Below are 22,854 nucleotides of genomic sequence, written 5' to 3'. Positions count from 1 at the left end.
GTGTTTAGAGAACTGAACTCTCATGGCCATAAAGGAACAGAAAAGGTAATGAAAGGCTTAGCATGCATTCTGTTCAGCTTTCTGTATATAAATTAGTGCTTGTTTGTACACAATAATGGATACGAGCATTACACAGGCTTGTGTTTCTCTTAGAACATCAACTATGAAACTAGAAAATGGAACCTAGGATTCAGAGTCCCTGAAATGGCTTTCCAGCCATCTTTGTCCTATGTGCTGGTAACAAATTTTCATTTCTTTAATTTATACTTGAAATACTTAAATCTATCCCAAATAAAACATTGCATTTTTATTTCCGGATCTTTTTCCAAATCACATTAAAAAAACCCCAACTTTAACTTCTCAGGCTCCATTTACTTCAGCAGCAAAGAGACAGACTTGGCAGTCTTTAAAGAAAAAGAAAGATTTACTATTTTTTTGAAGGCTTTCAACTTGTTATATAAAGTGCTTGGTAGATTAAATGGCTTTCTTGATTCATATGCTGAGAGTAAGAAACTTCTTGAATAGCTGCTGTGCTATCAATTGGTCTGACCCAGTTGTACTGCCAAATTCTCCTACAGTTCTGTGGTGGTGCATTCATACCCCCCTCCTTTCTTCTCTGGGCCACTTGTTGATCTGGGCCGCTTGTTGATCTCAGAAATTTCCATGAAACCTCGGCCTTGGTGTATTGAGTCTGCCAGTTGAGCGCTCCTTGACTCTATCAGAAACTCTGCATAGCTGAGGCTGGGAACATCCTCCTACTGCCTGGCCTGGGTGTCCAGTAGAACAACACCGAAACCTTGAGACTTTTTTAGTAATTACCACCTGGGACTGTGGCCAGGATGGAAATTTACGGATGACTAAAGCCAACCATCTTGCAAACCTATAAATGGTGGTCCTAAGTGAGGCCCTTTGAGCTCTCCTGGACCGCAGCGGGCTGCACCCAGCATCTCCCTCTGAGTGGGATGCCTCTCAGAGCTTGCGATCTTTCAGGCCTGCGATATTTGGAGGACCGCTAGGTCCTGGGTGAGTCCCTTTCGAAGCTCATGCGCCTATTGAGAGGGAATGCCTAGACAGTCGACGTGAATATTTCTTCACTGAAATCGAGGGGAATTTTTAACAGGTACCTTCTGTATATTTTTTTATATATATGTTTCTCTGTGTGTGTGAACTGATAGTAAGCATAATCTGTAATTAAGTTGTGATTGTAGTAGACTTACTAACTCACTTTGCAGATATTGAATTAGTTAATGATTAAGCGTTACTGAAGTTTGTTAATGATTAGTTGATAATTAGGTGTTGCTAAATTGTGAATGAAACCTAGACTGCTGCCAAACACATATAGTCCCTGAAATATAAACCCTTAGATGATTTTCCTTTATATGTTTCATCTATGTAATAAGTAATAGAGTGAACCTTGCCATCGAATTCTGTTAGGTCGCACCTTTATTAATCTCTGTTAAAATCACTTTCTGCTAATTTCTTTGACAGTGATTCTTTAAACGGCCTCTAAATCACTCATTCACGACAAGTTCAGAACTTGCATTTTGTCTCTTCCTTACAGACTGAACCTCAGCAAAACTCACCCAAAACTGTAGGCAGTTTTCAAATAGTGACCCTTTACTGGTGTCTCTGTCCATTCACAACTCTGAACCTTGAAAAGCAAATGAGCACTTGTGTTGACTCCCAAAATACACTGGCTACATTAGCTATGTCTTGCAGAATTGAAGGTAACTCTCTTGCGTATCACGGTTATGAAGGCAGTGTCTGAATGACTTCAACAATCTCTGCTACTGAGATGACTGTAAAATCAATGGACTTACACTGGAACACTGTCTATTGCAACTTCATTTATTGGAAACAAAGCAAAAGGCAACCATCTGATCATTTAAATCATTGGGTGACAGTAAATGCTATTGAATAGGTGGTGCTGAGGGACAGCAGAGACGTGGTAGGGAATAGAGGGGTTAGGGACACCTGACCCATCAGCTTCTCTTTTACAAACATTTTTTTTTCTGTAAATGTCTCCAGAGTTTCTTTCAGAAAGGATTCAGGACAGGGAAGGGATAGTTCAGCCATTGACTGTAAACATGGCACTGTGTGAGGCTCACACTCTCAGCTTGGACATGCGGTAGCTACGTTCCCCTCTCACCCTTTGCTGAGAGGTGGAGAACAACAGCATAAATGTCTTCACTTTCTTATTTTAATTATCAGTAAGGGCTCCTCAGAGAGACAGGAATGTCAGCAAGGCCTCTCTGTACTTAAAACTATTACTTAAATAAAGTCAAGTGGATCTGTACCACTGTTCCCTTTCAGACACTCTTCCATAGTGAGGCATGTGTTGTAAGACTGATGAGCCTCTCAAAGCTTTGAACCTTTGCAGTGGCACCTTATGAGAAACAGCTGGTGCTGCTGATACCTTTCAGCAGTAATTATATTGTCTGTAAATTCAGACAGATTGTGCTGCACAAGATACTTGGGTTGAATTTTCATACTTCATTTCAAAATCTGTAAAGCAGTAATTTTTCTTTTAAACTAAAGGTTTGAGCTTTTACTACAATATACCAGGAGCCCTAGGTGTGGATGTATCTTGCCTGTACCTTTATCTGGTCACTTTTGGGTGGGCTTTTCCTTCAATTGGAAAGGAATTGTGACATCAGAATTGTCGAAGATCAGAGTACTCTGGAGCTGGATGATGCTGCAAGCCTGTGAATGGCCTAAAATGCTTACAAAACACCAAATACTTCATATCCTGCTCTTCATCTCTGTTACTGCTAGCTGAAAACAGCATCAAAATTTCCGCCAAGTGCTCATATATGCCTTATCTTTTTTTTAAGACTGTCGAGCACATTCTACCTACAAGTAGTATAATCTGCTCCAACATCTGCATACTGCTAGATTTTCTTGAAGTATTTTGCAATTAATAAATTTCTAAATCCATCTGGGATAATTGTTTATATCACTGAAACCATCTTAAAATATATACATAAAGTTGAATTGTCAGCATATATTGCGTTACAGAATGAAACATGTTATTTACCATTGCTCTATTCTTCTTTTCATAATTCTGCTTCCTGCTGGTTTTCAAATAGCTTTTACATCCTTGCAATTGCCAACTGCAAATTGAAAATATATGCATATTGATATCACAGAAATAAGAACACAATTACATTAAAATCCAAGCTATTTTTATTGCCTATTACTTTCTTTTCCCGGTGTATTGCTCAAAAAGAAATATTTATGCTTTAGGCATATTCAGGCATAAATAAACATGTTTATACATGTGTAGACATGTGTGTCCTCTTGCAATAATTGTAAGTGGCATTACAAGACCACAAGCTGTGGGAAAAGAAGGAATCTTAGCAAGGAAATATGCATAAATAACACTTCTTTTTGTTTCTGAGAAATTCACACTGTCTTGCAAAAGGAACTGGATAACTAACGTGCTTTGTTTTCCATGTTTTTGATGGCATTAGTACAGTTTTTCCTTGAATAAAAAAATGGGTCACATTCATTATTTGGCGATTGCACAAAAAATCCTTGGTTTGTTTTTTTCTTCTCCACTGAATTACTAACTGAGGCATATTATGGAACTGACAGGAACACCACTTGCAACATAATGGTAATGAAAGTGAAATAAAGCTATTATTACTGCCTTCTCTTTTGTTCTTTTTCTCTCATCAAAACCAAGCAATATTATTTAGAGCACTGGTGAGCTATTTGCCACAGCTCTAGAAAAACCTTTTGGCTTGCATGACACATCATAGGTTTATCTTTCCTTTCACTTATTAGAAACACCTCTTCCATAGCTCATTTTATTTGCTTGTTACTTAGCAATAAATCTAGTCCCAACCCAATGTTAAGCCAGGTTTCCAGTCTCAAAGCATACAAAAAGTGCTTACTCTTTCTGAAGGAGGATTCTGAAGCTAAAGAAAAATTATTGGAGTGCAGCGTTAGCCTCATTCCTGTGCCTGATCTCACATTGAACATTGCTAGTCCTCCTTTAGAGCGACTTCTAACATAAAGCACAAGTCTACTTACTGAATGTCTCTACTCACTACGTATGTACAAGGGAGTATTTTTGTCCCCAAGTCAGGAAATTATCTGTCCTAAAACTGCATAGAAGGGTAAGAATAAATATGGGTAAATGAGGCATTGGTTAATGTATCCTGCATAGTAGCCACTAGCAGGGATTTATCAAGTGTTCTGGATGGAATCAAAGTTGCTGTTTCCTCGAATAAGACTTTAAAGAGACTGGAGATAGAACGCTGCCTACTGTCAGTCAAGGATTCATTCCAGATGAACTTTATTGGCAGAGAAAGATAAAATTTTATCTTCATGCATGGTAAACTTAAATTGAGGTGCCTAAAACCACAAAATGAATTACACATCTAGGCATCACCTCAGTGCCAATTTAAGCAGCTAAGCTCGGTAATGACACTGTAAATGCATCATCTTCAGAGCAATCTAATTCGTATATTCCCTTTCCAGCCATTTATTACGGTGTTCGTGCATTTTACATTTCTGCATATTCTGTTCAAACCATAATATTTTCCTTCTAGTCTTTCAAAGGACAATTTAGACTTGTGTTGCAATTGTGGTTTATATTCTTGCTTCGGTCCCTTAAGTTTAAATGCTTCTCTTCTGTGTTGAATACAAACCTAGACAGTAAAATGCAAACCACAAACACTGTAAAATTCAACTAGTTTTAATACTTAACTCTTTTCCTCCTTAAAAAACTGTTTTGTTGACTGTAACAAACTTTTCCATTCTTACTAGCTCTGTTTAAATTCTTAAGCCAAGTTATTTGGAAGTATGTTCTAATGCATGAAAGAAATTACACTTTTCTAACTCATGCAATGGAAAAAATCATTTAGTGTTCAGATGCATCTAAGGTAGAAACTTCATGCCTACATTTCAATAGTACTACTGGATCTACTGGGTTGAAACACTGCACTATTTTTCATCGGAAATGGTATCTTTAATGACTAGGCTGAAGACTTAATGTTGGTCGTAAATGCTCAGTAAACGTTAATTGTTTTACATGGTTTGGAACATGCTTAGTACATCATTTTCATCCTTGCCAATTTAGACATTTCTTTTCATTCTCCCACTCTCTTTTTTAATGTAATTAACATTAAGAAGATGTTTGTCAAGGATACAATTTTAAGGACACCTTCTGCTGAAGAGGCCTCATTAAGGGCTTTTGAAATATAGAATACTAATGAAAGCCTCTTGTGGCAAGACATTTAGTTAAGGACACATGCAGCTTAGGGTGTCTCAGTTTAAGATATTACTGCTAATGATGCAGACAGTCTCATTTAAGGAAGTATCAGTTCCGTGCGTTCTGGTGAACTCAGTTATGGCAATAAAGATGAGACCCAACAAAATCACTCATTCACAGGAAAAAAATACCTCAAAATAACCTAATAGGAACATTTCTTCTTTACTTTTTTTCAAGAAATGAATTACAGAGAAAATAAAGTAATAACATCCATACACTGGGAGAGTATAAAAGTTTACACTATCTAGTTTGAATTCCTGTTTACTCTGCTTTCAAGCAAATGCAAATCGGTTTAATGGAGTAAAATTTCACTAAAAAAATAAGCAAAAAGTAAAATAAGACTAGTCTGTTAGCAGTGCCTGTAGCATTTCAAGCCTAAATGGCCCATGCCTCCTCATGACAGAGCAGTGCCTCAATAGGACACACGTGGTATGTGTTTCTGGAAACTATATTCTTGATACAGTCCTATTGGTTTTACATCTATAACTGGTCACTAGAACTGCTGAAGAGTAGGGTTGTATGCCTATGGGGTTAAGCAAAAGGTAAATGAGGATTTTGAGGATACTAGTGTTGCATGAATACAAGAGAGCCGAGCCTAAGTGCTGTCTAATGTATTTCAGCCTCTCTTATCATCCTCTGGCCAGCTTTCCAGCACCTCCGTGGCCACAGTCACTGTATCAAAACGCATGTCACTGCACGCTTATCCTTTCTTTAATCTTTTTTCTAGGTGTTCACTGTCAGAGGTAGGGCACTGTCAGAGGTAGGAAAATAGAACAGATGGATCCTTCATCTGAGGGCATGGCTATCTCACATTATTTTCTTATGCCGGTACTCTTTTCTCCCTGTGCAACTCATGCTGTTACAGCCATAGCCTCTTTTTATATAATGACTTCTCTTAAAGAGGCAGTGACTACAGACAGTTATCTCAGATGGGGTCATTCCTTACACACAGAGAATAAATGCACAGTGTTAAATACCATTTTGTTGTACCTATTGGTTAACGCTGATGAGTGGTGAGCTTGAAAAAAACACTCTTTTTTTTTTGGAACATTTATTTCCTTTATATAACACCTCAAGAACATTCCTCATTATACCTCAATGTTCTTTCAAGGTTTTTTTAATTCATCAACCAATCTACTATCTAGGTGTTGGCCAAATGATTCAGAGTCTTCAAAAAATATACTCACCCTACTAAAAATGGAAACACTTCCTGTGGACTGAAATAGAAGAGAGCATGAGCAGAATGTTTTACTCTGGCATCACTAATAGACAGGAAATACTTTGCAAAAAACAGCGGTTTCTGAGAGGCTTGTCTAAACATATATCTCATAATTGTACCTAATGATGCCGCTCAGTTTCACAGGCATTTTTTAAAATGCTTTTTGTGCTGTCAGATAACAAGCATCAATTGTTCCACAGCCATATTTAAGGTATTTTTCTCTTTTTTAATGAGGCCAAAGCCAGGTCTGTTCTGTACTATCAGAAAATCAATCCAGCATTTACATATACTTTCTTCAATAATAAAGTGTTCTCACTGGTGATGGAATACCCTCTAATATTTTGACTCTGTTTTTGGGCATCCTGCCTCATCTGGCCTGCTATCTGTCCTTTGCCTCTTTCAAGTTCTTCTCATTCCAACTAAAAATGCATTCTAGTCAAGGGATGTTTGAGCAATTGAGGGAAAGGGAATAGAGGAAGCCTGGGAGACGTGTGTGCCCTGAAAGTGCATGCACAGATGTTAAAGCTTGCATGATTCCCTTTCTAAAATATAACAGTCCCTGACTACAAACATATTTCTGACTCTGTAACGTATAGTTATTTGTGGAGGCAGGAGTTCTCTGCCATTGTTGATCAGCCAGCAGGGGTCAAATTGAAGCTAACATATACCGGGTTGAATGGTCATGCCTCAGTAGTGTCTCTCACTTTTTTTCCAGAAGGGCAGAAAGTTCAAGAGAAGTCAGAAATGTTAATGCTCCTTGCTGCCCCAAAACAGCCAAAATACAGTCTTTTTGCTCATTAGCAGAAAATTCAGACAGGTTCCCAGATTAACTCAGGGCAATAAACATGTAAATTCAAGACTTAGAGCTATGGGAGTTTTTAAAAATAGGTTTGGCTTCTAGCTCTGTAAACAGACATCTGAAACATTTGGGGTTCTGTCATCCCCAACATTCACAGAGAATTTGTGAATTAGGCATGTTTATCATTGTTCAGTTGTGATATTATGTACAGGGCAGTTGTATTCAATTTCATGAAATTAGGAGGCCATTTAGAGCCGAATATGTTAGTCTATTTTATCATGTTAATAAATTCAGAAACCCATTATCTACTGATTTATCATGGTGCTCAGAGTTGTTCTATAGTTTATGACAATTTACTTACCAAATAAAGCACGTATATTGTTTTCAATTTCTTCGTGTTCCCAGGAGAGTGGTAAAACTATTTTGGGTAATAAGCTAGTAACAATAAGAGAGTTAAAGCTGGAGAGTTTCTGGAGTTTCCGGAGAGATGTATTTCAGCTTGAACCACAACAATCACCTGTGGCATAAATGTACTAATGTGACATTTACAGACTGCGTGGGTCATTTAAAAATTCTCCAAACCACCAAAACATTGATATTTGAAAAAACTGAAAGAAAGCACACAAAAAGATACAAACCTTTGCCTTTAAATGTCAACTTTTCTGAATGATTAATTTGCTACTTTAATTACTACCTTTCTGTAGAGATCTTTTAATCAGTGCTTCCCCCTTTATTTTGAAGAGTGTGTGCCTGTAGCACTGTCGCTTCCATGCTTTCTGAACAGCCTGACCATTGGTTGTAACCATGCTTTCCTAGGAGCAACAGAGTCTCACTGTGACTTAGGCCAAGCCATATGCTTTGGGGAAGTGTTATGTAGTGATTTATCTAAATTTACCTTTCTCTCCTCAACTCTCTTACTGTGTTTTTTTTTGTGGTGGGAAAGGGGATCTCTTATCGCTTCACACACCAGCTCCTTTCCTACTGCTGCCAGCTTTAATCTGATCTGCTCGCTTTCCTCAGGGACTCGTGCTCACAGGGAACATGCATAGGCTGAAACTCTTTCCTTAACTGACTTACAATACAGCCATCCTCTCCTGGACCAAAGACTCTGCCCTCTCTCACCTGCTGCTATCCACAAGGCATAGTAAGAGATCTGCTTGACATAAACAAACTACTGCAGGGAGTTTCATCTCCCATCCTAGCTATATTGCAGGTAGGCACAATCTGAAAGATACAAAAATAAATGGTGCTATTTTGCAGCAGCTCTTTGGTATTTCCATGTGAGTGCTCCTGGCTGTATTAAAGTTCACTGGATTTTGCAAACACAATCAAGTCTTGTTTCCCTAGACATTGCTGCTGTGCAGCAATTGTATGCTATATCACATCACTCATTTGCCATTTACTGCCTGTACATGCCTAGGGAGCAGTAGATCTACTTGGTCTTTTGCAGAAAGATGTACCTAGATGGCCAGGTATGAGTCAGCTATGCAGTTGTGCAGGATCTCTGTTGACAGGTCTTGAATCAGAAGCCATGCAGCTGCATTACTGAGTTATTGTGTCTCACTCAATATGGCCACAAACACATCTGCTTCTAGCTGATGTCTTATACCTGGTTTGCATTGTCTCACCCAGACATACTGGAAAAACAAGTGAAGACTCAATCTGAAAAGCATCAAATAAAGGTAACCGATAGTCATATAGGCATATTTTAAAGACTCGTATTATGTGCGTAGCTACTAGGAACAAGTGGAAAATGCACATTCTGGACATCTTAAGGTTCCAGAGCTAAAAGCTCTTGATAACTGAAGCCAGAAATGGTTGGACAAGAGATAACCTGTGGCAACAGGCTCTTTAGAGAAAAGAAATACATTTAATTTATTTTCCAGATCATTATTTCTCTTCTTTTTTTTACTCTGCTACTAGTCATTTCTAGCCATATCAATAGGCAAGACATTCTGTATTTAGCATAATTTTTTCTTTTCACAAAAATCAATTTTGCAATTCACAAAAATCAGTTTGAAAAATCAATGGTGATGTCATGTTTGTTATGTAAGAATGGAGTCTCACTGGTTGCTATTTGCCTGCCAGTTCCAGCATCACATATTGGTGACATAAATATATAATTTTTTCAACCACAACAAATATTTGCTTTCATTTCCATTCTATAACAAATATGATTCAAGTTTATTTAAATAAGAATTAGCTGAGATAAATTTAGAAATGGAAACAAATGAAATTTGTTGTTCATGTTTTTCATTTTCAAATGTTTTCCTTATTAATATATTCCTGTTGCTTATGAACAGCAACAGAACTTATACCTGCATTACTGGGCAGTGAGGTTGCAGTTTGCTATTTATATGGAAAATAACAATTTTAGTCAGACTTCCCTTGAAAAAGAATGAGGATGACTTTATCACATAAAAGTAGAATTTGAAAAGTAAAAACTTAAAGCCCAAATAAAACCTAGTAGACAAGGCTATGACAATGGCTAGTTAAAAGTGACTGAATCACAGAATCATAGAATTGTTGAGGCAGGAAAGCATCTCTGGAGATCACATCTCTGGAGATCACATCTCTGGAGATCACGTAGTCCAACTCCCCTGCTCACAGCAGGGCCAGCTATAGCAGATTGCTGAGGGAGGTGTCCAGTGGAATTTTGAATATCTCCAAGGCTAGAGACTCCACAACCTCTCTGGGCAACCTGTGCCAGTATTTGACCACCATCACCATAAAAAAAAAAGAGGTTTCTTCTGATGTTTAAGTGGAATTTCCTGTTTCAGTTTGTGCCTGTTGCCTCGCCAGGCACCACTGAGAGGAGTCTGTCTCCATCTTCTTTAGTCCCCCACCAAGTATTTATATACATGGATAAGATCTCCCTGAGCATTCACTTCTCCAGGCTGAACAATGCAAGCTCTCTCAGCTGCTCCTTGTATGCCAGATGTTCCAAGCCCCCCAACTGTCACTGAACTTGTTCCAATATGTCCATGATTCTTGTACTGGGTTTCCCAGAGTTGGACCCCGCACTGCAGATATGTCTTACTGCTGCTAAGTAGAGGGGAAGGGTCACCTCCCTCAACCTGCTGCTGACACTTTTCCTAATGCAGCCCGGGAGGCCTTCTTTTCTATGAGAGTACGTTGCTGGCTTCTGGCCAACTTGTTGTCCACAAGGACTCCCAGGTTCTTTTCTGTACAGCTGTTTTCCAGCTGGTTGGCCTCTCCTGTGTGTACTGATGCACAAGGCTATTCCTACTCAGGTGCAGGACTTGGCCTTTTGCTTTGTTGACCTTCATCAGATTCCTGTCAGCCCATCTCTCCAGCCTGTTGAAGTCCCTGTGAATGGTGGCACAACCATCTGGTCTATCAGGCACTCCTCCCAAGTTTGTACCATCACACTTGCTGAGAGTGCAGCCTGTCCCATTGTCCAGGTCATTAATGAAGAGGTTAAACAGTACTTGCCCCGGTATGAGCCCCTGGGGTACACCAGCAGTGACTGACCTATCAGGTTGGTCAGGCTGACTTCCCAGTCAGTCCATGCTGACTACTCACAGTCACCTTCTTGGTGACTTGGTGACCAAACCTTCTTAATAGTTTTGGAAATGGCATCCACGATTATTTGCCCCATCACCTTCCAAGGGATCGAGGTGAAGCTGACCAGGTGTAGTTCCCTGGATCCTCTTTCTTGCTCTTCTTGAAGATAGAAGTTTTCGAGTCCTCAGGAAACTTCTTTGACTCCCATGAACTTTCAAAGATAATAGAGAGTGGCCTAGCAATGACATCGGCCAGCTCCCTCAGCACTCGTCATGGATGGATCCTATCAAAATAAAAGGCACTCTCAGACTGTAAAGAAGAAACAACTTTCTGAAAGTATATAAAGCAGTCTCTGTTAGGAAAAAATCTGGAAATTGAAAAAAAAAATGTTTTGAAAGGAGGGGTTTTATTCAATCATAGCTATTAATGTTAAAATAGGAGTTACTATGGCATAGTGCTTTATAAAAATCATGTTTTCCTTTAAAATTTAAAATTTATTCATATCTTATACAGAAATAAATTGTGTTTATATCACAAAGACTGAAATTGTTTGGAATTTCAGGTTAGTGCAGAGTGAATCTGGCTTCTTGGTGAGAGGTCTCTGACACTGGTAGCACTGATATGGCAAACAGTGTGTGAACTTCTGATAACATTTCCAATAGAAGATAACACTTGGCTTTTGACCCAGAAGTGCCAAAGTGATTTTGATTTCCTAAAAGAAATTCTTTTTTCACAGACTGTACTGCCGTAATTCAGATCACTGGCAATTTTCAAGTAGGAGTATTTGAAAAGAAGTGACTGGGGAAGAGAAGAGACCAAAATGGTAGTTGATACTGGTTTGTTCCTTTCAAGTGGAGTAAGGACATGTCTGTGAACTCCATATCTGTAGCTCTGCCTGCTGCAGGGTCCTGAACTTCCTGCAACTATATAGGAGACACAAATTCTTTTATTCCCTGCGTGAACTGCTACCCAGAATCTGTACCTGAAATAGGATGAACCACCTTGACATTGTTAGATCGATTCTAATATTGTTCTAGTCAATCTACTGTCATTCACTATCATTAGCCATTGTCAACTTTTCCCAGTAAAATAAGAGTTTTAATACCTTGGGTCACAATTGACCGAAATATATCATTACCATGATTTATATGTGTTTGGCATCTTACAAACACAGTGCACGCAAAACTTTCTGCTACCTGGGATGATGGGAGTCAGTAATTTAGCACATAGGACAGGTCTGATTCAGTGATACATAAAGGACTTCATGGGCTCTCTAGCACCTGTACATGGTCAATAGAATCTAATGTAGAAAATCAGAAAAAAAGTATTGTCCCTGAATTACCTTAGTAGTTTAAAATATTTAAAATAATTACTGTCTCAAATACCGTTCAAAAACTTCTTTCCTCCAGCTGGGAGTAATTCTTTTCCTTGCAGTACTACACTCTAAGCCAGAATTACTGCCACTGAACTTGGCAATTTTATGCTAGAGTAAAAGTGGCATAATAAGTATAAAAATCTTCCCAGAATGATATTAGTCTTCATGGAAAGTCCAATGAAAGCACTGCTGAGTTCCTAAAAGAAATATGTGGATTATCTATGTACCCAGCAGCTTGGATATTTTCTAATGAATGATTTTCTGTGGAACAAAATGGCATCGGTTATCCTAGGATTGAAATGACCCTGTAGAAATGGCCTTGAGAAAGCCTTAATAAATGAAGAGTTGTCCACTAGCGTTACAGCAGCCAACAAAAGAAAAAATGTTCTTCTCAGTATGTGGCAGCTACTCTCCTTACTGCTGGGCAAAGGTAACTTTCACCAAATTACTCTACTCAGCCCTCCTTTCACTTTGATGCGAAGTGTGGCTGTTGGTTGTTTTTGTTTCTTTCTACCATGTGGAGAGATAACAAACTGCACTTTCTTGATCTTCTTTCTGCTTAATATCACAACCCTCAGCCTATCTACGAATCATTCTCCTCCAGCATCCCAAGGAAAGAATTAAATCTGCTTGCTGCCAAGATCTGTTTAAGTGATATACACCTTCTGAAAACAATGGCAATGCTTCCTAAAATGATTGCTTCTAAGAATATGACAATAGGCAGCCTGGTAACACTTGCCTACAGCTAAGAATGACACCATAACACCCCCAACATTGGAAATTCGATGACTGACATGACCTCTCGGCAGTTCATAGATAGTGGAAAAATACTAGCCTAGCTGAGAAAACAATGGTGTACAGTTCTATATATCAGTTTGAAATATGGCATTACCTCTACACACAATGTGTTGTGGTTTGCTTACAGAATAATTATTCTGGTCTCATAAACTACATGCAACTGTCATTTATTAATATCAGATCACCATATATTCCATGACAATTGCTTTTGAGTTATTGTCTTGTTCTCTGCTGAATGCCATCTCGTTTAATGAGACAGTACCACCTTATTAGAATGCACCTAGGAAAGTGTCACTGTGACCAGGGCACTTCTAAAATAGTTGAGACAAATTAATATTGTCAAACCCAAGAGAGAGATTATAAATTCCCCTTTAAGCTGCCTTTGTGTCTTTCAAGGACAATTTACCCCCTGTAGATTCAGCTGATGCTTTAAGTACCTCACACTGTCATTCTGTAAAGTGTTTTAAAATGCTTTTTAAACTTAGATTTTTTTGGGGCTGCTTAATATTTCTTTATATATAAAAGAAAAAATAATGCAACTGCAACTTTTATGTTGATGTTATAGATAATAAATACAAATGTAAACAGCATTGTCAAGGGAAGAAAATAATTTTAAGTAATTTTAAAGTATAATAGTTACATTTAGTTGATATATCTAGAAAACAGGTCAGTTGAATTAGTCACCATTCAGGTTCAGTTTCATTGCCAATAATTTGTTTTGAAAATAGCAGACCTATAATATTGAATATTTATTTCATTTCAGACTGAATTATTTTCAAATTGAACATACAAAACCAAAAAAACCCCTCATTTCAAATTCAAAGCAGTTTTAAGGATACTTATATAAGAAATTCATCATGGATATAAACCACAGTGTCCAAACACACCTCCTGCAGTGACACAACTCACAAAATTTCAGCTTCTTTACCTTAGGCAGGTCCAAACTCAAATGAACAACTCACTGTTCCTCTTGCAGCTTCCCAAAGTGAGGGCTCTGCAGATTAGACTAACAAGGACACCCTTCACAGACCATGTCTCACTCAATGAACGCAACAGGAAATGTTTTTGCTCCTTTCTCCCAGCTAAACCTCCACTTGTGTCTTCCCACCAAGATTGCTGTGAGAGAGTTTCCCTGTTTGTAGATGGAACACCTGCTCAATATAACTTGCTAGTGCTTGGGAACAGTTTTCTTGTGCATTGTTTCTGACTCCATGTCCTGGTTTTGGCTGGGATAGAGCTAATTTTCATCCTAGTAGCTGGTATAGTGCTGTGTTTTGGATTTAGTATGAGAATAATGTTGATAACATATTGATGCTTAGTTGTTGTTAAGTAGTGCTTGTACGAAGTCTAGGACTTTTGCAGCTTCTCATGCTCTACCGATTGAGAAGGCTGGAGATGCACAAGAAGCTGGGAGGGGGCATAGCCAGGACAGCTGACCCAAACTGGCCAAAGGGATATTCCATACCATGTGATGTCCTGCTCAGCAGGCATCATTTATGATGCTGAGGACAGGGGAATAAATTTTTCACTTCCCTACAGCTTGAGTACCAGCCCACCTTCAAGACTCTAGATCTAAAGACAGATTTGTAATTAAATACCTAATGTCGTTCCTTTTAGTCCAGAGAGACTTGTGTTAAATGTTTCATCCCTCCAAACAGATTGGAAGCCATATCTCCCAAAAGAGTGTTTTAATCATTAGCGTCCATCAGGAAGACGAGCTGAGGGATCATCAATCTGTCTTCTTGATATTGTTCCACTTTGCATAAGAAAATAAGTATCTTACAAAGAGATTGATTTTATTGCTCATATTAGAGCACTCATCCTTGAGGAAAGAATCAGGGTTCCAGTTCCTTCTTCCACTAATATTTTGTTAATTTATGGTGCAAAGGGAAAGCTACATTTCCCTCCTCCTCTGTGTGTGAACTGACCAGTTATATAATCAGTTTTTCATGGTCTTTGGCTGACTCAATATTTAATTACTCTGTGTAAGTGGAATAACTTCAACAGAAAAAGAAAAATGGGAACACCCAAGTTATTAGCAGTTATTAGCAGCTACGAGTCCTTAGTATATGGGGTTTCTCAATTAAAAATCAAGTCTAAGGCTCCACAGATGGAAAATGGAAAAAACCAAGATCTTCTGTATCCTGAAAACACTGTCTGTTTACTTGTTAGTTGAAACACTTTCCAGGCACTATCATCAGTTGTTTAATTTTGCTCTTTATGTGACCTAATCTGCAAAGTGTTCTTGGTGAATGTTTTGCTTAAGCTCTGTAGATAAGTGCTTAGCATAATTGTCTTGCCAGTTTGTCGTGGTTTAACCTGGCAGCAGCCAAATACCACGCAGCCGCTCGCTCACCCCCCCCGCCGGGTGGGATGGGGGAGAGAATCAGAAGGGTAAAAGTGAGAAAAACTCGTGGGTTGAGATAAAGATAGTTTAATAGGGAAAGCAAAAGCCGCGCACGCAAGCAAAGCAAAACGAGGAATTCATTCACCATTTCCCATCGGCGGGCAGGTGTTCAGCCATCGCCAGGAAATCAGGGCTCCATCACGCGTAATGGTTACTTGGGAAGACACACGCCATCACTCCGAACGCCCCCCCCTCCTTCTTCTTCACCCAGCCTTATATGCTGAGCATGACGTCATATGGTATGGAATAGCCCATTGGCCAGCTGAGCCAGCCGCCCTGGCCACGCTCCTCCCAGCCCCCTGCACATCTGGCAGGGCATGGGAAGATGAAAAGTCCTTGACTAGCGCAAACACTACCTAGCAACAACCAAAACATCAGCGTGTCATCAACATTATTCTCACACTACATTCAAAACACAGCACTATACCAGTTAATAGGAAGAAAATCAACTCCATCCCAGCCAAAACCAGGACACAGTTGAAACAGTTTTAGACATGATCAGAAGGTCTCTAGGCACCTAAGGAAATATAATGTTGGAAATTGACATCCCAATGGACTTTAGTTACCTTAAGCCTTAGCATGAGGTTTTGGGATACATTTAGGAATTTAAATGTTTGAAGTTATAGTACTTAACTTTATGATCTAGTGCTTATATTTTCTATAAAATGCTTCTATCCTAAGGTGTTCTATAAGAAAGACAAAGCAGAATTTCTCCAATGTATTGTGCAATCAAATGTATTAAATCTCACAATATTTAATGATCAGCTATGAGGCAATGGAGCAAAATGACAGCTCATATAGATAATTAACAAAAAGATATCTGCTCCTATGATATAGCAAAATTTATTCAGTGGCATGTTTTACAGAATGTTTTACCTTTGCCAGCAAAAAAGCCCTGCAACTTTAACACTGCTACAGTAATAGCTAGAGATTTTTCCTCATATTCATGGGCTCTGCAGACATTAACTAATCTATAATCAACTATGGCATAATATAATACGACCATGTAGGAAATGGGATAAACTTTGGAAATGGAGGTTGCAGTCAGATTTTCATTTTTGAAGTGACTCACTAGTTAATGCTTTATTTCAGTGTAATGTGAAAATATTTCCAAGATGGTAAGATGTATAAATTTAGAGTAGTCACTCCATCTCACAAAAAGCAAGTGACATTCAGTTTGTTCTAAAGAAAAAACAGTAAAATGCAGCATGTCTGCATTAGTCAAGGGCATACTGGCAATGAGAAGATAATACTAGAAATAGAAACCAGAACCTTTGCTTCAAATTCAAAGTTAGGAATAGGGTAGACCTATGTCCCAAGAGGAGGTGGCTGTCAAAGCAGGGAGATAGGCATGGGAGTTCTGCTCTAGGTTTCAGCCGTGCCAGAAAGCTGCACCTTTGTTTGCTCAGCTTTGCAAGTGAGCCTTAATCTGAGCTGACAGAAAACATCTTGACCAGATAAAGGGTGTTCATCTTAACTGCCCTTAGTGTTGATATCTCGCACCACCATGAATGCTGGCAATAGCTAATAAGGAAAATGACTAGTAGGTGGCTGTTGAAGCAAAATGAGCTTATTACCTGACACTTAGCCATCTTCATTAGAGAAGATTTATGCTAACTATAGCGACAACATCACTAGATTTATAGACCTAAAGTAATAAAAGGCAAAGTTGCTCTTTACTCAACAAAAGCAGCGTTGTGGAGATTTATATCAGAAAGCCACTTCATCAGCTTCTGATTAATAATTTATTAACAGCATGGATTCATTCAATTATTTCTTTGTAATGTTTTCACTCTTTTTCTTTCTCCACCAAAAATACAATCCATTATAAAATGTTGTCGAAGGTGAGTGATGTAATTGAAGATGAACCTCTTAAAAAAGAAATATAAAATTCTTGTTTGGAAAAAGGATGCCAACGTTCATACCCACAAACTAATGGCTAATAATGACCCACAAAATGACTAATAATTATTATCTTAAAACAATATTTGACCATCCATTATTGCTGCCTGAAAACAAATATTGGGAATACATTTTTACAGGGATGAATAATTTTATTACTAGCAATATAATCTGTAGTTATAGAAGTTGAACTCTTCATAGGACTAACAGGATGAAAGTAAGGATAAAAAAATTTTGCCTGAATATTGAGACAATCTTCTTAGCAGTGAAATCTATTATACTGTGCAGTCATTTCTAGGAGCACATTATTTTCATGTTTATTTTACCCTCACTGCCCCACAGGTCATGCTGATTTCAAGACTGAAGCACTTCATGGAGTTTGACTTTAAACACAGATGATTGAAAAAGAAAACCGCATACATTTCAAGCTAACCTTTCTGTGATTGCTTCTATTTTCTCCTTTTTGTACCATACCCGCTTACCGGGAATTCTAAAGCTCTGAATAAGAAGTATGTCTGCCTGCTGTGGAAACAAATTACTCTTATTTTTTAACTCCATTTGCAAAACATTCTTCCAGATGTTATAGTAGTGTCAGATATAAGACAACATGCCACTTTTACTGTTTCTTTTCAAAACAGATTTTAGCATAAGAGAGGGATTTCTCTACATACTCTACATTCTGCCACTTCTTTAATTAATTTTAAAAAAAATCTTAAACACACTCGGGAAGGAAGGAGGTCAGATAATAATACTGTAATATCAGTTGTTCGCATACATTTTCCCTGGTAGTTTGGAACTGGTGACACTGTATTAGAAGGTCTTTCACGATCCCAGGAATCATCTTTCTTGAACCAATTAAGAAGAAAAGATGTCAGAAAAAAAAAAAAGAATTGTTATTTGATTTGGGGAGGGAAGCTTCACCAATGATGATCAGTGGTGATTTCTTGGATTTGTTGCCTACGTGGGGCAATATATATGTATATTATATGTACAGATAACTGAACTTATAAGAAAAGCTGCACTAAATTTCTTACGTTTTTGCTCTTACTTGGTCAACCCTCAGCCTGGCAGATGGTGATGATCAAGCAATCCAGAAGCATCTCTAGTCATTAGGAGCAATACCAGTCTTGTTAATTAATTTCACACAAAGCTGTGTGTGACCAGTAATAACTCTTTACAACCATCTCTTCATGATGTGTATGAGTAGATTATTTTGGGATGGGCTGTCTTTATGATATACCTAATACTTTATTTCAACCAGTCACCATGAGGGAGATGGGTATGAATAGGACATAATTATGAATTTGTAGTAAATAATGTTACATATTTATTCTTCAGAGATTCATCAGAGGAAAACTAGACATTTTTAAATTCATAGAAATATTGGTTATAAAGGGTTTTGTACATAAAATGTTAAGAGGGATCTGAGGATAAGAGTAAAAAAAAAATTATTGGAGAATTCACTACAGATGCAGGATTAGAGTTATATGATACATTGTCTCTCTTCCTATGTTTTTCCTCCACAGCTGAGATTCATAACTTAGAGGTTATATTCATGCTGTGATTTTTAATACACAATATACTGATGTCTTTAAATAAGCATCCATAGAAGAGTGCACATATGGGTCAGATGGTCAACCCCAGCCTCTGATCTCTGACAATGGCCAGCAGAAAATGCTCAGAGAAGATCAGATGGCAAAGAGTGATTTTTCCCCCCAGAATTTTCTCTGAGCCTTCTGTGATGTGTGGCTCAGAAAGCCCCTGGGCTGGAAATGAAAGGGACAGTGATTTTATCGATCTCTATTATACCTTCTTTCCATCACCTTCATCCTAGGCTGAACAATCCTAGTCATTCCTTCTACAGAGGCGACACACCTATCAATAAAAAATGTGGAATTCCTATAAGTATATTTTGGCTTGTGATGATTGCTTCATCATTTTATGTCTTCGTTATATTGCTTTCAAGTCCCTTATTAAAATTTCTCTTTTTATAATCCAAAGTTTTGTTTGAGTGCAGAGAAACACACAAGATCTGCCTTTGGTTAAATGAGAAAGAGAACTCTCAAACCATAATCTTTAGTAGTATGTACTATGTTTAGTTCATATTCTCTTCTTTTTTAGACATAAGTCCTGCAACATCCTTGGATTATCAATCACTTAGTCAGTAGTTGTCAGCACTCAACTATTACCTCTAGAATACTTTTTGATCTATAAGTCCTTAGACAATCATGGTATATTACATACTACTTTATCATGCTAATTACAAATGCAAAACAAAAATCTAGCACGTATATTAGTGTGTTATTTTTCTTTATTAGAAACATAGAAGTGACATAAATTGGAAAATCATTAGGAATGATTTATCTTCAAAGCTAACTTGTTATTATATGATAATGGTTTTGCTATTTTAAACCCTAATAAGGGGTGTGATATAATTTATCAAGCTAAACATTCCCAAAGCACTCCTGGATAAAGCAGCTGTGGGTGGTATATTTTCTGATTTTTGAAAGATGAAATCATCTTAGCCAATAATATATTAAAAGTCTTTTATTATTAGTTGTTCCTGTGACTCCTAAGTGACCTGTTATTTAATTTCAGTTGCTTGTGAACTAAAAATTGAGTGGTTTAAACATACTAAATCTCCAATATGTGTACTTTCTAAAAGAAGCTAGTTGCACATTGGGTATGCCAGTAAGAAACCTCCATTTAAATTAATGCCCACATTCACTCTGGTGTGAAAAAACAGACCTATATTTCATTCAGTGAAAATATAAAATGTGAACATTTTTATTCCCCAAATGTGGAACTATAGTGTGAAATCTCATGTAAGGTACTAAGGGATCCCCTTGTACCTTCCCCTCCATGAGAATGAAAAACATTCTGCATGGTACTCTTCTGCTTATTGAAAACTATATATGTTTTAATTAAAGGTTTGTTAAAATGTAAGCCACCTTTTTCACACAGAAATTTTTGTTAGCTCGGGATTTCTGCTTACCATATCACTAGTTTCTCAGGATTTTCAGGCTCCTACTGAGACTAAAAAAGTACCTTCTGGTGACCGTTTAGAAAAGATATATACAAGAAAGCTAAGTCTAGACAAATGACTGAAGTTTAATACAGAATATAGCCTGTTGGCCAGAAGGGGCTCTGGGAAAAGAGAGTGCTTACAAGTGAGGTGTCATACTCGGCAAAGTTTTGCTGATCTCTATATGAGAAGGAAGAGGACGAATATTTCTAAGGAAAAGAGAAAAATTTTTCCTGTGGGTGTTGTATTTATGCAGAATTAGATGCCTGTCAGTTAAGGTCAAAATTTTTTTGTTTTTTTGATAGTTGGAATATAACTGTACCTAACTCTGAATTCTCTCTTTGTGTTGTGTGTTTTGCCTTGGATCATATCCTCCATTAAAATAATCTTGTAGTATGATCTCCAGTTTGGATTATGCTAGAGACCTAAGTGATATCCTGGGTAAGAAGAAATTGATTATATTAAAAATCACACTGGACAAGAATTATGGATATTCTACTTCAAAATTGCTGAAATCTGTAACAGACTTGTTATATGCAATGCATTTAGTATAGATAAAAATCTTCTTAATATTATTAAAACCAAATATTCCTGAGAATAGTGGGAAATACTTTCCAAATACCTGTGAAGCTGAAGATACAATCTGGAACCTACACCCAGACCTGGGTGGGGAGGTGACGGAAATCACACAGAAGAATTCTGGTGATTATTCATGTTGAAATGGTGTTAGGATTAAGCAAGACCCCAAAAAAGAATGGGAAAAATACCCTCTTCAACAAAGAAAGTAATGTTTTAAGGGTCAGAAAGTATTCAAATAAGAGAAGAGTTGCCAGAGGTCAAGCAGAGCTAGATCCAGCAAAGAAAATTATCCAAGAACAGATCAGGGTCTATGCAGTGGTTGAGCTTTCCACTTCCCATACTTTTAAAAAGTAGATGTCTGCAGCAAATAAGTGGCATTTACAATTTGATAGATTCCAAAGCATACAGGGAAGTTTTTGTTTGTTTTGGTGGTTTGGGATTTTTTTTCAAGTTTCTCAATGATATGTTCCTTCTTCTCTGCTCTCTGGGTTACAAGTGGTTGGGTGGAGATGGCATGTAAGAAGAAAAAATAAATGGCTCAGGCTCCAGGAGTAAGGTTTTGAGGCTAGGATTTTGGTATCTGTGGAGTAATGTGTGTACACAAAATGCCCTAAAAGGGAGCTACGGTACTCAGGGCTTTGGGCACATTGGGCTAACTTAAGGGATACATTCTGCCTGCTAATGCCCTTTCTCCTCAATTCCTATCTCCTACACACAGAATTGATGTGGTGGTGGATGTTAGTACAGTTTTCCTCTCAGCCAGACCTTTCTTTCCAATGCTTTGGAGATTCAAGCATGGCATGCCAGTCTAGGGGCTGCCAGGAGCTGGGTGGCAAGTACCTACACCATGCCAGAGAGCCCAGTCCCTTGCATACCTGAAGATTTTTGTTTGAAGTTCTCCCTGTTATTTCCTGTTCAACCATTTCTATTATGAAATTTGGAAGGTAACATAACATGACATAAAAGATGAAATTGGGAGTGATAGGTCACCATAAAATGCTATCTGAAAACCAAGAAATGAAATGGTCTTCTGCAAAATCAACATTATGGAAACAATGGCTTTCAGTATATAAAGAAGTCTTTTTTAAAAGCTATAAAATATAAAACTTTCACGTCTTGTCAAACTTCACAAAGTCTGGGGTTGGTTCAAAGCTCCATTTAGCTGCCATGTATTTTTCCCTTTTATTTCCTTTTCCATCATTTTTGATTACCAAGATTTGATGAATTGTTATCACAAAAACATAAGAACTAGCCACTTGAATCAACTTGCTTTTCTGTCAAGAATGTCTCAGCAGTAGCTTTCATTCCTTCTTTGAAAGGTTTCTCTTCAAGTCAGATGGAAAGCATTATTTTATAAAGAAGTACCTTACTGCTTTATAGCTCAATTTTCCAATGCTTCTGGAGAAAGACAGAAAGACTTAGGAGTTGAAGGCACTTGGCACCCTCCAGGAGGCACTCCTCACAGCAGAGGATTGAATCATTCGATATGGTACTTTTTATAGTGCACATACAAAAAATACTGGCTTTGAGCTCTGTTTTGTGCATCTGTACAATGTTCCACTTTCTCGTAATACTTTTATGAGTGCTGTACTTGTTATACTGTAATCGAGGGTTGTTGGGTTGATTTTTAACCTGCTTCTGTAAATATTATAGAAGACCTATCATTGCAAAATATAATATTAAATATGTCTTCCTTAGGTGGTTTCACAAGGATAGGATTTATTCTTTTATCTGTTGAGGAGCCTCTATTTGAGTTAGAGTGAATATTGCTTATTTGTGTGTGTGTTTTCCAATACATCTGTAAAGTTTGTTACATTATTCTTATTATTAGAATGTGGATCAGAAGAACAAGTAGCAAAGGAGAGCAGAAATGCTATGCACTCAGGTCAGCTGCAATCCTGGCATATAGGTAAAGTAACATGGCAAAGTAAGGTGAAATTA

At 37.8% G+C, this 22,854-nt stretch overlaps 1 long non-coding RNA gene across 2 annotated transcripts in view; it reads left to right on the top strand.

Moving 5' to 3' along the window:
- Positions 1-711: 711 nt before the first annotated feature.
- LOC142081215 (uncharacterized) overlaps positions 712-22,854 on the top strand; it is a 149,610-nt gene continuing 127,467 nt past the window's right edge. For both annotated transcript variants that reach the window (XR_012673296.1, XR_012673297.1), the window contains exon 1: positions 712-1,120. This is a non-coding gene — a long non-coding RNA (uncharacterized LOC142081215). The remainder of the gene's footprint in view (positions 1,121-22,854) is intronic.

The sequence above is a fragment of the Calonectris borealis genome, chromosome 1 (assembly GCF_964195595.1).
Source record: "Calonectris borealis chromosome 1, bCalBor7.hap1.2, whole genome shotgun sequence".
Taxonomy (NCBI): domain Eukaryota; kingdom Metazoa; phylum Chordata; class Aves; order Procellariiformes; family Procellariidae; genus Calonectris; species Calonectris borealis.
This window is presented reverse-complemented; position numbering and strand designations above follow the sequence as displayed.